This window comes from Pseudorasbora parva, chromosome 12 (genome assembly GCF_024679245.1).
Source record: "Pseudorasbora parva isolate DD20220531a chromosome 12, ASM2467924v1, whole genome shotgun sequence".
NCBI classification, from domain to species: Eukaryota; Metazoa; Chordata; class Actinopteri; order Cypriniformes; family Gobionidae; genus Pseudorasbora; species Pseudorasbora parva.
Genome location: NC_090183.1, coordinates 17,618,646 through 17,634,807, shown reverse-complemented (window position 1 = coordinate 17,634,807; position 16,162 = coordinate 17,618,646).

Below are 16,162 nucleotides of genomic sequence, written 5' to 3'. Positions count from 1 at the left end.
TCATTACAATAGATTAATATATATATATATATATATATATATATATATATAATATATATATATATATATTAAATCTATTGTAATGACAGATCATTTGCAAAACCGTGAAACCACTGAATGCATTAGTTACCTGCCTAAATTCCATTTGTCCTAAGCACTTATCTTTCACAGCTTTTATGACGAATGGTAATGGAAGCAGAAGTGCACTATATTTCAAAAGGTTTTGGGATGTCTGCCTTTATTTGGGATGTCTGCCATGCACTTTAATTACATCCCATTCTTAAGGGAAGTGTATATAAGATTGTGGCAAAAACTGGTACTGCAATCACTTTTAAATGACTAGAGCGGTGTAGCCCCTCCCCTCTGACTGGAGGTTGCCAGATAGGCTGCAGGATCCAGCAGGAAAGTTTGTAGCTGCAGAGCTGGCAACCCGGATGCCGAAACACTACTGACTTTGTGATTGGTAGATAGGTGGAGGGTGGCGCTTCAGGCCAAAACACATGTCAACCTCAACATTAGTTGAGGGCTGCAACAACAACTTTTAAATGACAATATCCTGGCTGGACTACTCTTTTCAGTGATATAAATATTTGAAATGAACATGATTTCTTAATGTCTAATGACATATCAGGGCCATATTATGATCAATTTAAATATATTTCTTACATACAGTTCATTTAATCCATAGGGTTTAATAGAGTTTGCCCACTCTTTGCAGCGATAACAACTTAACCTTGTGTAAAGCCTTCCCAGAAGAATTTAAGTAGTGTGTTTATGGGTTGTTGTTTTTTTTACCATTCTTCTAGAAGCGCATTTGTGAGGCAGTCTCCGCTCTAATTCATGCCGAAAGTGTTCTATCTGGTTGAGGTCATCACTGTGCTGGCCAGTCAAGTTCCTACACACCAAACTTGCTCATCCATGTCTTTATGGACTTTGATTTGTGCACTGATAAGCATTCATTTTAGAACAGAAAGGGACCATCCCCAAACTGTTCCCGTAAAGTTAGGAGCATGAAATTGTCCAAAGGGTCTCAGTATGCTGAAGCACAACTGCAACCGATGCTTTGCATTGGACTTGGTAATGTAAGGCTTGGATGCATCTGCTTGGCCATGGAGCTCATTTCCATGAAGCTCTCTACGAACTGTTCTTGAACTAATCTAAAGGACAAAGAACGTTTGGAGGTCGGTGGCTATTAACTGCAAAAAGTTGGTGAGTTTTTCACCCTGCCCCTCAGCATGTGCTGACCCCGCTCTGTGATTTTACATGGCCTATTGCTGAGTTGCTTTAGTTGCTTGCACTTCATTATCATACAACTAAGAGTTGATTTTGGAATATTTAGTTGTGAGGAAATTTCACAAATGAACTTATTGCACAGGTATCAACCTATCATGGTACCACGCTTAAAGGGTCAGTTCACCCACAAATGAAAATTCTCTCATTAATTAATTACACCCGTAAGACCTCCGTTCAACTTTGGAACACAAATGAAGATGTTTTTGTTGAAATCCGATGGCTCAGACAGGCCTTCATTGACACCAAAAACATTTCCTCTCTCAAGACCCATAAATGGCACTAAAGATGTTGTTACAAAGTTCATCTCCCTACAGTGATTCTATAATAATTTTATGAAGTGCGCAAAAAAAAAAAAAACTAAATACCGACTTATATAGTGATGGACCGATTTAAAAACAAAGTTTCGAACGGTTATGAATCTGCGTATTGATTTATGATTCGGATCGCGTGCCAAACTGCTGAAATCACGTGACATTGGCGATTTGAATCATGAATCAATACACTGATTCATAATGTTCGAAACTTTGTTTTGAAATCTGCCAATCACTATATAAGTCGTTATTTTTTATTTTATTTTAAATGCTTAATTTGTGTTCAGAAGATGAACTGAGGTCTTACGGGTGTCGAACGGCATTAGGGTAAGTAATTAGAATTGGGTAGGGTATATTCAGAATAAAACATAGATGACATATCAAGTGTTTAAACTGAGAAAATGTATCAGTTTAAGGGGGGAAAAAGTTGATAGGAATGGGAATGTTAATAGGAATGTTGATCCCATTCTTGTCTAATACAGGCTTCTGGTTGCTCAACTGTCTTAGGTCTTCTTTGTCGCATCTTCCTCTTTATGATGCGCCAAATGTTTTCTTTGGTTGAAAGATCTGGACTGCAGGCTAGCCATTTCAGTACCTTCCCTGATCCTTCTTCTACACAGCCATGATGTTGTATTTGATGCAGTATGTGGTCTGGCATTGTCATGTTGGAAAATGCAAGGTCTTCCCTGAAAGAGACCACGGCTAGATGGGAGCTGTAGAACTTGGATATATCTTTCAGCATTGATGTTAGCCTTTCCAGATGTGTAAGCTGCCCATGCCACACGCACACATGCAACCCCATACCATCAGAGATGCAGGCTTCTGAACTGAGCACTGTTAACAACTTGGGTTGTCCTTGTCCTCTGTAGTCCGAATGACATGGCGTCCCAGTTTTCCAAAAATAACTTAAAATTTTGATTCGTCTGACCACAGAAGAGTTTTCCACTTTGCCACAGTCCATTTTAAATGAGCCATGGCCTAGAGAAAACACCTGTGCTTCTGGATCATGTTTAGCTATGGCTTCTTTTTTGACCTATAGAGTTTTAGCCGGCAACGGCCAATGGCACAGTGGATTGTGTTTACCGACAATGTTTTGAATACAATGCTATTACAGTTACAGCTCCTGCTAAAATCCATCTGTAGCAAAGTTCGATAATAAGGAAGGAAGAGGACAAGGGGTCGGCTGGACGGTTGATGCTTTTCTCTTTATTATAACTCAAAACTTTAGCAACACACACTGCGGTGTGGAATCTCATAAACAACGATCTCTCGATCACTTCCGGGTCGGCACTTCCGGCTTCCGGTTACTCAGTCTCTGTGAGGGGGGTTTGGCATCAACCGTCCGGGCTCTCTCTCTCCTCGATCTCCGGTTCCACTGATGTTTTATCCCCTCTCCGCGCTCATTACTAGAACAAGAGACAGGTGTTATTAATCTGCTTCCAACCCACTCACGTACCACTTGTCCCGCGGCTCTCTCTCCCGCTGCAGACCTCGCTGAACCACGCCCCCCTTGCCACATACCCCCACCGCCCGACTCAGGCCGGGGAGCCGTCCGGCCTGCAGCCCCCCCCCCCCCCCCCCATTTCTGGAGAGGAAGTCGGCCACAGCCATCTGAGCACCCGGCCTGTGGACCACCTGGAACTTAAAAGGCTGAAGAGCTAGATACCAACGAGTGATCCGCGCGTTGGTATCCTTCATGCGGTGGAGCCATTGGAGAGGAGCGTGGTCCGAACAGAGGGTGAACTCCCGCCCCAGAAGGTAATAGCGGAGGGTGAGAACGGCCCACCTGATGGCAAGGCACTCTTTTTCGATGGTGCTGTACTTAGCCTCTCTCTTCGAGAGCTTACGGCTAATGTACAGCACCGGCCGCTCTCCCCCCTCCACCTCCTGGGCCAGGACTGCGCCCAGCCCCCTGTCCGACGCGTCAGTCTGCAACAGAAAAGGGAGAGAAAAGTCAGGGGAGTGTAAAAGCGGCCCGCCACATAGAGCAGCCTTAACTCGGGTGAAGGCCTGCTGGCACGGCTCCGTCCATTGGACCGTATCTGGTAGCCCCTTTTTAGTAAGATCAGTCAGAGGGCTGGTGAGGTCCGAATAATTTGGTATAAACCGTCTATAATATCCCGCCAGCCCCAAGAACTGTCTTACCTCCTTTTTGGTCTTGGGCCTCGGACAGGTTGCAATTGCGGCGGTCTTATCAATTTGGGGACGCACCTGCCCATGACCCAAGTGGAAGCCCAGATACCTTACCTCCACCCGCCCAATTGCACACTTCTTCGGGTTGGCCGTGAGCCCCGCTCCCCTCAACGACCTCAAGACCGCCCGGACATGCTGCATATGCCGCTGCCAATCGTGACTGTAAATCACGATATCGTCCAGGTAGGCAGCAGCATATGCGGCATGGGGACGCAAAATCCTGTCCATGAGTCGCTGAAAGGTAGCGGGTGCCCCGAACAAGCCGAAGGGAAGCGTGACGAATTGGTGCAATCCGAACGGCGTGGTGAAGGCCGTCTTTTCTTTGGACAATGGAGACAAGGGGATCTGCCAATAGCCCTTCGTTAAGTCCAATGTCGAATAAAATCGAGCCGTGCCCAGCCGATCAAGCAACTCGTCAACCCGCGGCATTGGATACGCGTCGAATTTCGACACTGCGTTCACCTTGCGGTAGTCCACACAGAACCTGACCGAGCCGTCGGTTTTAGGAACCAAAACGATCGGGCTCGCCCAGTCACTGTTGGACTCCTCTATTACTCCCATATCGAGCATTGCCCCTAATTCTTCCTGAACTACTTTTTTTTTGTGTTCAGGTAAGCGATACGGCCGGCTGCGAACTACCACGCCCGGCTCGGTCTCGATATGGTGCTGAATTAAGTCGGTACGTCCCGGTAGGGGCGAGAACACGTCGGCGAATTCCGCCTGTAGCTTTGAGAGATCAGTGAGTTGGGACGGTGAGAGGTGATCTCCACCAGGGGCCAATGCGACCGATTGTGCTTTGATGCTCGCCTCTGGCCCGAGATCATCCTCTCCCCCGATCACCGTCGCCAACAACACTGATTCCACCTCATTCCATTTCTTCAGGAGATTGAGGTGATATATTTGCCGTGCCCCGTTCCTATCGGACCGTATCACTTCATAATCGAGGTCTCCAACCTGTCGTGCGACCTCAAACGGCCCCTGCCACTTCGACATTAATTTAGAGCTCGATGTAGGGAGTAATACGAGCACTTTCTCTCCCGGTGTAAATTTGCGTAGTCTCGTACCCCTGTTATACGACCGGCTTTGGCGGTCCTGGGCTTGCAACAAATTCTCCCTAGATAGCCGCCCCAAGGTGTGGAGTTTTGTTCGCAAGTCCAGCACATATTGAATTTCGTTTTTGGCCAAAGAAGGTCCCTCCTCCCAAGTTTCTCGTAGGACGTCCAGCACCCCCCGGGGCTGCCGTCCGTAGAGAAGCTCGAAGGGGGAAAACCCCGTGGAGGCTTGCGGGACCTCCCGCACAGCGAATAAGAGGGGTTCTAACCACCGATCCCAATTTTTGGCGTCTTCCTGTACGAATTTACGGATCATGGATTTAAGAGTGCGATTAAACCGTTCGACCAAGCCGTCTGTTTGTGGGTGATAGACGCTTGTCCGAATCGATTTGATGCCCAATAACCCGTATAATTCGCTTAGCGTGCGTGACATAAACGCCGTGCCTTGATCAGTGAGGATTTCCTTCGGAATCCCCACTCGGGAGATTAAACGAAACAGTGCGTCCGCAACACTCTTCGCCGAGATGTTGCGGAGAGCCACTGCTTCCGGATATCGTGTTGCGTAGTCCACGATAACTAGCGCAAAACGATGTCCGCGTGCGGATCGCTCTAATGGCCCGATGAGGTCCATCGCAATTCTCTCGAAGGGGACCTGCATTAATGGAAGGGGGCGCAATGGCGCTTTTGGGGAGGCCAGTGGATTCACCAACTGACATTCAGGACAAGACGCGCACCACCTGCGCACATTGTCGTGAATGCCTGGCCAAAAAAATCGGGTCATTAAACGATTCAGCGTGGCCGCCTGTCCCAGGTGGCCCGCCATTGGGTTAGAGTGAGCCGCCTGGAAAAGCATTTCCCGGCGGCTCTTTGGTACTAACAACTGGGTTGTATCCACTTTTGTCTGAGCGTCTTGGGTCACTCGATACAACCTATCCTTAATTATGGCAAAATAAGGATACGTGACGGGCAAGGCGGGTTGAAGGGACTGACCGTCGATAGTGCGGACCTGTTGGAAAGCATGTTTTAGGGTATCGTCCTGAGACTGCTCCAGAGGAAAGTCATCGCGGTCCGAGAGAATCAGTCTCTCGACCCCGCTCGGTTCCTCTGAAGCCGTCTCCGAGGGCCCCGTATCAGTCTCGCCAACCTGCACCCGCACCGCCCCGTTCCTAGCCTGGTTCCCCCAAGCGGCATCCGCGCATATCGACCCCAATAACGCCGGAAAGGCGGGCCAATTCGTCCCCAGAATTAGCGGATGCCGGAGGTGGGGACTAACCGCCACCTCAACACTATGATTTTCTCCCCTAAACTGTATCGTGACTGGGACCAGCGGATATTCCACCACATCCCCGTGCACACACCGCACCTTAACCATGCGGCTTGTATCCAATGCCCCAGGCTGCATCAGGCTTTGATGGATCGAGGTTTGGTTACATCCTGAATCCACCAAGGCCTGATATGTACCCCCCTTGATACTCACAGGAACTTGGTACTCTCCTGCTTGATCAGGGGTGGTCCGCTGGACGTCCGGGACCCGGACCATTGTCCCGATGTCCATCATTGGACATCGGTCCACAAAATGGTCCGGGTCACCGCACCGCCAGCAGGCCAGCCCAGGCCTGCCCGCCGCCCCTGCGGCGGGGAGTGGGTTGGAATATGAGCGCGGAGGGGGGGTGGAACCGGAACCGTTATCCCCGCCCGACCCCAGCAGCCCCGCCCCCCTGGGCGGGGCCCTCGAACTCCCGTATTGCCCTGGGCCCATTCCACCCCGACCTCTGGGGGGAATACGAGGGGGCCCTGGAGGGCGGGACCTAGGGAGAGGGACAGGAGGAGAAGGAGAGACAGAGGGGGGAGAGAGAGAGGGAGAGGTTAGTCGGGGTTCGCCGACCCCTGGGCACGCCACCAGATGGTCCTCCGCCAGGTTGATGGCCGTCGTCAGCGACATGGGCCGGTGGCACTGGACCCACTCGGCGGTCTTCTTAGGTAGCCGAGCGATGAACTGCTCCAGTACCACCAGATCGACGATGTGGTCCACGTCGCTTCCACCGGCCAATAGCCATTTGCGGCAGGCGTCCCGGAGCTGGTGGGCCATCGCGAAGGGCCGGCCGGTCTCCCCCCACTCGAGCGAGCGGAAACGCTGACGGTGCTGTTCGGGGGTCCGACCGACCCGCTGGATGATGGCCCTCTTCAGATCGTCGTAATCCAGGAGGTTCGCCACCGGCAGTTGTTGGGCGGCCGCCTGGGCTTCTCCGCTGAGCAATGGAATAAGGCGCACCGGCCACTGTGCCCGGGGCCACCCGCAGGCCTCCGCCGCTTTTTGAAAAAGGTCTATGAAGGCCTCGGGATCGTCCTGTGGCCCCATTTTGTGGAGGGGCACGTGGACCGGTGCGCTGGCGAGCCCGGCGGCTTCGGTGCGAACCTCCCGGTCTATCCAGCTCCGGAACCTCTCGCGGTCCTCTTGCTGGCCGCGGACGATGGCCTCGAATCGACGCTCCTGGTCCGCCCGCAGCTCCAGCATGGACTGATGTTGTTCCTGGTGGAGGGCCGCGAGAGAGGTGATAATGTCCGCAAACGGCGTGGCGGAGGGCGTTGGAGTAGTCATGGCGGCGGCGCGGTCCTACTTCCTTCCCGGGTTTCGGCACCACTGTAGCAAAGTTCGATAATAAGGAAGGAAGAGGACAAGGGGTCGGCTGGACGGTTGATGCTTTTCTCTTTATTATAACTCAAAACTTTAGCAACACACACTGCGGTGTGGAATCTCATAAACAACGATCTCTCGATCACTTCCGGGTCGGCACTTCCGGCTTCCGGTTACTCAGTCTCTGTGAGGGGGGTTTGGCATCAACCGTCCGGGCTCTCTCTCTCCTCGATCTCCGGTTCCACTGATGTTTTATCCCCTCTCCGCGCTCATTACTAGAACAAGAGACAGGTGTTATTAATCTGCTTCCAACCCACTCACGTACCGCTTGTCCCGCGGCTCTCTCTCCCGCTGCAGACCTCGCTGAACCACGCCCCCCTTGCCACACCATCATGTAGTCATTTACCGCCCTTCAGGTCGATTGGGCACCTTTGTTGCTGAACTAGATGTGCTGCTATCCTCATTCCCAGAGGATGACAGCCTACTTTTAATCCTTGGTGATTTCAACATCCATCTGGACAAACCGTATGCTACGGATTTTCACTCCCTTCTATTCTCATTCGATCTCAAACTCCTTATTACCTCACACACCCACAAATCTGGCAACCAACTTGACCTCATCGACATATGCAACTGCACTTCAGAAAACACTTTGGTCAAACCCTTACACTTCTCTGATCATTACTTCATCACATTTAATCTACACCTTACTACTCGTGAACTTCCACTTCCTCTACCAGTTAGTTTCAGATGAAACTGGGTTCTTTTTCTTCCTCTCATCTCTCCTCCGCTGTGTCATTCTCTCTTGTCACACACACACTTCCCCTCTATGGATGTCAACACTGCAACAGACACTTTATATTCTACTTTAACTTCTTGTCTAGATAGTATATCTGCCCTCTATCTTCTAGGCCAGCACGTTCTACTCCCTCTAACCCTTGGATATCTGATGTTCTTTGTGAACACCGGACCAAATTTAGAGCAGCAGAAAATGGCGCAAATCAACCGACCCATCTGACCTGAGTAAGTCTCAATCTCGGCTCTCTTCCTTCTCAAATGATGTCCATGCAGCTAAATCCTCATATTTCCACAACAAAATACTCAGACACACTTAGACAGAACTTTCAACTCTCTCCTCTGTCCCCCTCCACCACCTCTCTATCTGCAGACGATCTTGCCCATTTTTTCACAGATAAAACCACAATCATCATCAGCAGTCAGTTCCCACCTCCACACACACATGATTTTAAATCAGCAATACATCCACAGCCAATCATTTTCTCTCCTCCTTCTCTACGCTCACTGAGGCTGAAGTATGAGTATCTAAACTTATCCTCTCCGGCCATCCCACTACCTGCCCTCTAGATCCCATCCCCTCACATCTTTTACAAGCCATCTCCCCTACACTCTTACCAGCACTCACACATCATCAACACATCTCTCTGCACCAGCATCTTTCCTACCACATTCAAGCAGGCTCAGGTAACCCCACTGCTTAAAAAACCCACATTAGACACATCACACATTAGAGAACTACAGACCTGTTTCTCTCCTACCATTCATAGCGAAAACACTTGAAAGAGTTGTTTTCAACCAGGTCTCATCTTTCCACTCACAGTCTAATCAACTGGACGTAAACCAGTCAGGTTTCAAAAAGGGCCATTTAACTAAGACGGCATTATTGTCAGTTACTGAAGCCCTGCAGAAGGCAAAAACTGCATCCAAATCATCAGTCCTCATCCTCCTTGATCTATCTGCTGCCTTTGACACTGTGAATCATCAGATTCTTCTGTCCACCCTCTCATCACTGGGCATCACAGGGACTCCACTCCACTGGTTTGAGTCCTATCTCACAGGTAGGTCTTTTAAGGTTGCCTGGAGAGGAGAGGTATCCAAAGCACATCAACTGACCACAGGGGTTCCTCAGGGCTCCATTTACACAACATCATTGGGACCCATCATCCAGGCACATGGCCTCTCATATCATTGTTATGTTGATGACACACAGCTCTACTTTTCATTTCAACCAGATGATCCGACATAGCTGCACGAATCTCAAGCTGTCTGGCGGCTATCTCGGCATGGATGAAAAAATATCACCTGCAGCTACACTTAGCAAAGACTGAGCTGCTCGTCTTCCCTGCTAATCCGACCACACAACACAATTTTACCATCCAGCTAGGTTCATCTCTGATTACCCCTTCAGGGCCGGTCAGAAATCTTGGAGTAATCTTTGATGACCAGCTGTCCTTCAAAGACCACATTTCAAAGACAGCTCGGTCATGCAGGTTTGCGTTGCACAACATCAGGAAAATCAGACCGTTCCTTACGGAGCATGCAACACAGCTTCTTGTCCAAGCCCTGGTAATTTCTAGACTTGACTATGAATATTGTGACTAAAATATAAGTTTATGAGATTTGTAAATTATTGCATTCTTTTTTATTCACAATTTTAACAGTGTATTTTTTACAGTGCAATTTTTATCTGCGTTTATGCTGCTCTATGAGCGGCACTTTGACTCCGAATTTTGTTTTATACATGTGAAAATGGGAACATTACAGGTTCTGTGGTGAATCAGCTGTAAACACCCACGAGCATGTAAACATGACAAGGTAAAATGGAAAACGACAATACACACAACTACAAACGTTTCACTTTAGCACAACCACAATTTACCTGGCAGCTACTAACAGCGAATAAATATGGTGTTTTGGATGAAACTTATTTATTAAAAATGTTGCTATTATTACTTAAGTTAATATTGCGGAATATAAATCACTTTTATACAGGCCGTTTTTGTATTTTCTACAGGTGTTTAATCATTTTTAAAAAATAGTTTATGACATATGTTTTATATATTTTAGAGACCACATAGCCATGGTAATAAGAAGCATATGGTTTTACCTGTGAGTACCATGATCTTACATTTAGTCTAAATGAAACTGGCCTAAACTGAATTAAGCTTTTTTTTCTCTAAATGTTTTCTGAAGTTTTTAATAGATCTAATGAAATTTAACAAAATGTTATTTCAATCAGACCCTCATGAAAGATAGCTATCATCTTACATAAATTAGGTGTTAACTTGAAAAATATGATTGTTTTTAAAGGGGTAGTTCAACCCAAAAATGTGATTGTTTATTCGCCCTAATGTCATTCCAAAACCAAATGAATTTATTTCTGTGTAACATAACATAAAATTATTTAAGTCTGTTTTTTTTGTTTTGTTCATACAATATTCAAATGTGGGTAGACCGAGTACAGTTGGTACAGGGGTACATTTGAGACACCTCAAATAACTTGCGTGCACAACAAGTCTGATCTGTGATATTGGCTTCGCACATGCGTATTAGCGTCCTCTTCAATCGTGGAAAATTTAAAGTCTGTGCGCTTCTTCAGTCCGAAGATATCGGTGAAAGATTTTTTTCTAAGGTCAATTTTTCATTTCACCACAGCTCTTCCAGATTGAATAGCTTCTCATACTTACATGACTGTTAAAGTTAACTTACATTTTCGTAAACCTTAATCTGTGCTGTGAAAACTGGCATATTGCATGACTGTGTGTCATGCGAGGCAGTCGTAAAATATGGAGAAATGTGCAAGGTGTTCAGCGGGGTACAGTTGAGACGCAGTGTATCAATTGTACCCCGCACTAGAATCCTATTGCAGCACATGCAATTTAGTTGAACGATGAAATGCTTTTCTTATAGTAGGCTATTTTTGTCTTATTTCAAGTCCAAACATCAAAAACATTAAATAAAAAATAAAAATAAAGTAAGAAGTATTTACTAGACTAGTAAAAATCTGTTTTGTTTTGGGATTTTTTTTTTTCTATATAGTTTTTGCCTTACTTTTTATTAGATTTCCAAAAGAACATATAAGAAACAAACAGAAAACAACAACAAAACAGAAAAACAAAACATAAGAAACAATTCTTTCAGCACTTCTTACATAACACGTATGCATATTTTAGAAGACATAGTTGTACCCTAGATATAAATACTTCACCATGCCAGGGAGATACATCTACATCCCACTACCTAATAAAGAGGTCACAAATACATTTTACAGCTCTTGGCCATGCCTGTACCATTCTTGGTTTAGCTTTATTAAATCTAGCTAAGGAGCATTCCATCGTAACTATTTGTTGCATATTCAGTAACCACAGTCTTGAAATGTCTGCCTTAGTGTCCCACCAAAGTGCAATTATTGATTTCTTTGCAGCAGTGAAAGCCGAAAAAAAGAATCCTTTTGTCTACCATACTAAGGATAAGAAACATGATTCAGCAAGCACAGGCAGGGATCCGGAGTGATCTTATAGTTAATCAGTTCTAAGTCCCAACAAACTTGAGTCCAAAAATGATTAATTACTGAACATTCCCAAAACATGTGATACACAAATACCAGTTACGGAACTTTGACATATAGTGCAGTTAGGGTCAGATATTAATCCCATTCTGTATCGTCTATATGGCGTTGCAAGGGCTCTATGAATAGTTTTAAAATGAATAAATTGATGACTCCAATTTCGAGATGTTTCACTCATATTTGACCATACCGAGAGCCAATCAGGACGAAGTCCAGACTGCTCTAAGTCCTTTACCCATACTATCTCAACTGATAAATGTTTACACTGTGTTTTTAAAAGAGAATTATAAATTTGTGAAACCAGGCCTCTAGACTCTTTTCCAGGATACAACAATCCTGCCAATGGATGCGAAGGTAGTGATGTGTTCCATGGGACTCCGTAAATTTTCATGGCTGATCTCAGTCTCAAATAAAGAAAAAAAGAAGAACCAGGTATGTCAAACAAAGTCTGTAGATTATTAGATGAAAATAAACCTCTTGTTCGATCTCCGACATTCTCCTCATTCTAAGTGCTTTCACTTTTGAAGAGAAGGCTATACAAGACCATCTTATAAAACACTTGCAAGTCTCCCATAATACCTGTGGATTTTTACAATGTGATCTGTTAATTTCCAAGAACTCCTTAATCTGTTGTTTAATTTGCACCATAAACTCTGGATTTGTCAACAGACTGTCGTTAAATTGCCACCTATAACATTTGGGAGTGAAGGTAGAAGGCGTAAAATTGCAAAGTATTGGGGAGTGATCAGAGATAAGAATGGGTAACATTGTTATATGCGGAATACTGTTAATCAAAGATGGCGAAACACATATCTGTGTGGCGACGAGCAGAGTAGAAAGAAAAATCTTTCAAATTGTCATTTCTGAAACGCCATAAATCAACCAAGTTTAAATTGGATATAAATGTTTTAAAAGCAAGCGATGAGATTGAGGGAGAGGATTGTCCTCCAGATGATCGATCCATCACTGGGTCTAGATAAGAATTTAAATCTCCTATAATAAGGGGTATATCAGGAAATGTGCTTTAACTTTTTTCAAGTGATATAAAAAAGGATATATTAAATATGTTTGGGGCATAGACAGAAGCTAAAAGCATCTTAAGCCCCTTTCACACTGCGATTCCGGCAAATACACGGATAATGCGACCCGACATTTGTTCCCGGTCCGCTAGATTTGGTCCATTCACACTGCCAGCGAAATGCCGTAATATGTGCGCTTTCACACACAACGCTTAACGGTCCCGGGTCGAGTTGACACGTGACATCCTGATGTGACGTATAATGGCGAGCGATCTCAGCTTCAGCGCGGATAGTAAGGAGCTCCGTGGTCTCGACTTGTGTCCAGTTTGCACACATTTCTGCTTGTTTAATTTTAGTGTCTTTTGTATACGAACACTCTCTGCGTTTAAAACACCGACTAGCTCTTCTGGCCCTGCAGGGTTGTATTATTGAAAAAACAAGCTCTATGAGTCGCACGATAACTACGTGCCGACCCGGGTCGAATTCGGTAATCAATCCCGGGACGTGGTTGCTTTCACACAGAAGGCAGCCCGGCAATGTTCCGGGAATATTGCGGGTCCGACATGCAGTGTGAAAGGGGCTTTAGTATTATTAATTTCAACAAGAGCGCACACACATCTTTCATTCATCAAATTCTCTGTATAGTCTATTGATATCTGTAATTTCCTACTTATTAAAATTAGAACTCCCTTTGTTTTAGTGTCAGCACATGAGTACGCCACCAACTTGAATCGTCTGTTTTGAAAACGATGGACATCTACAGATTTTAAATGCGACTCTTGAATTAATGCTATGAATACAGATTTACGGTGTAAAAATTCCAAGCATCTTGTGTACTTGATGGGAGAATTCAGCCCGCGTACATTCCAACTAATTATATAGAGCCCCGCCATTCAGACCGAGAGAATAACGTATGTCATACAGAATGGGATTTTGAAAGCGTATCTCTATGCGACCAAACATTATGATGATATATCTAACATCTTGAGTGAACGAACAGTTGTGCTGACAGTCATAACTATTTACACCAGCCGCCAGGTCATATAGCGACCCCAAAGCTTGTAGAAAAAAAAGAAAAGCAAAATCACGAGCCGTGACTCTTTTTAGACGGCGATACGATTAATTTGGTTTCGTCATTCCCCGATTTCTTCACATGATGTCCAATGCGTTATAAATAAAATTTCTTAAACTAAAGTAACTAGATCAAACACACAATGTCCAGACCCACCTTTCAGGGGGACGTAATGTTACCATAACTTCCAGCCTAGGCAGTCATCTCCTGAACATTATCTTCCCAGAGATTGCGTTGATGTCCAGTCATCATGTCCAGATGTCCGGACATCTCTGCAGGCTTCTTTGAGGGAGTACCGTTACCCGGAATCTCCTTGGTGTCGAAGAATTTCTCTGCTTCTTGTGGTGTTTTGAAGATCAGAGGTTGGCCGTGATGTGTCAATTTGAGCTCAGCTGGGTAAACGAGGAATGGCCTGAGACCAAGGGCAATCATCTTCTTTCGCACTTGGTTGAACTCCATCCGCTTCTTCGCCGTCTCATTACTGAAGTCGGGATAGAAGGATAGGATTCGTTCCTTGTGTTTCACAGGGTAAGCCTCTCTCGTGCCTTTCAGAATTGACGGCCGATCCGCGTAATCCAATAGTTTGAAGATCAAAGTGCGAGACCGCGAAGTTTCAGTTTCCCTCCTGTTGTAAAGACGATGTGCTCTCTCAATTTTAATTTCATGACCAGCCAGGGATTGAATCCATAATGGTAAAAACTTCTTGAGAAACCCAATCGGGTCCGATCCCTCCTCAGATTCCGGTAAGCCCACTAGCCTCAGATTCGAACGGCGGTTCCTGTCTTCCATCTCCGTTAATCTTGCGGAGAGTGATGCAATCTGTCTATCGTGGTCTCTAATATCTTGATTTTGAGCACGGACTGTGGCATGGACAGAATCAAATCGAGAGTTCACCTTTTGAATGGATTTTCCAGTTCTTCAACATCACGGGCGAGACCGCTGACATATTCGTTCGCCTGCTTGACTAGACATTTCAGGTCTGTTAGTTGCGGTATCACCAAATTATCTACAGCTCCTTTAACCGCTGCCTGAACAGCCTTATCAAAGTGCTGTTGTTGTTCTGTCAAGGCCTGTTTAACAGCTCTTAAAATGGTGTCGTCGAGATCGGCTGATAGTCCTAGGATTTCTTTCGGTCTTTTCTTAATTGGGGAATCTGTATATTCCCTCTGTGTTGCAGATTTGCTATAGACGACATTAGTAATCAAATGTGTACGATTTTTAGCACGGATTTTTCCAATACAATGACTTAATGGGGATTTGAGGACAAGCCTAAAAACTTACAACCGCATCGCTTGTCAGGGTCACGTGAGTCATCCCATTTATTATTGATAAATAATCAAACAAAAGACTGAATAAAAAAAAAAAATGAATTCTCATTTTTAAAGGTATTTTACAAATTGAAGTAATTGGTTGGGCAGTTTTACAGCATTACGGATGGGTGTCTCAACTGTACTCGGGTACTGTTCCAACTGTTCCCTAACATGGGTACAGTTGGAACGAAAAAGCTTATTGTGTAAATCAGCTAATTGTGGCAAATATGACCTACTTATGGATGTTAATAATTATTAATATTTTAGTAGATAAAAGTTTTTTTTAAAGTATTTTCAAACCTCAGTTTTGGTGTGGTAACTGAAAAAGCAAAAGTGTACCAACTGTACTTGGTCTACCTAGCCTAACCAAGATGGCTTGGTTGCTAACATTCTTCCAAATATCTTATTTTGTGTTTCATGGAAGTCATACAGGTTTGGAAGGACACGAGAGTTAGTAAATGTTGACAGCATTTAAAAGCAGTAAATTTACTTTACTGCATCCTAGCTCAAAATCATCAGTGCTTTACTGTTAAGTGCATTTCTATATGACAAAAGTGCAATATTAAGTTTGGAAACATTCTAAACCATATTTTTAAAATAACTTGTAGGCTATTAACCTACTTTCGTTATTTAAAAATAAAACCCAAAATTAATGTAAGTTATGTGGTTCACAAAGTTTTTATTTTAACAAGTTTTTATTTTATTTTTATTTTTGAGTTTTTATTTTAACAAGAAAATCGTATCTTGTCAAAATGTTATACAGGAATAAAACTGATCGATGATGATGAAGAAAACTAACGGATTGTCTGTGTGCTGAAAAAATTCCCTGAGATTGGATCAAAATTCGTTCAGGACCTGCTGACCTGCAGTCAGGTGTCATGTCACCGTCATGAAGGCTAATCTGTAGAGTC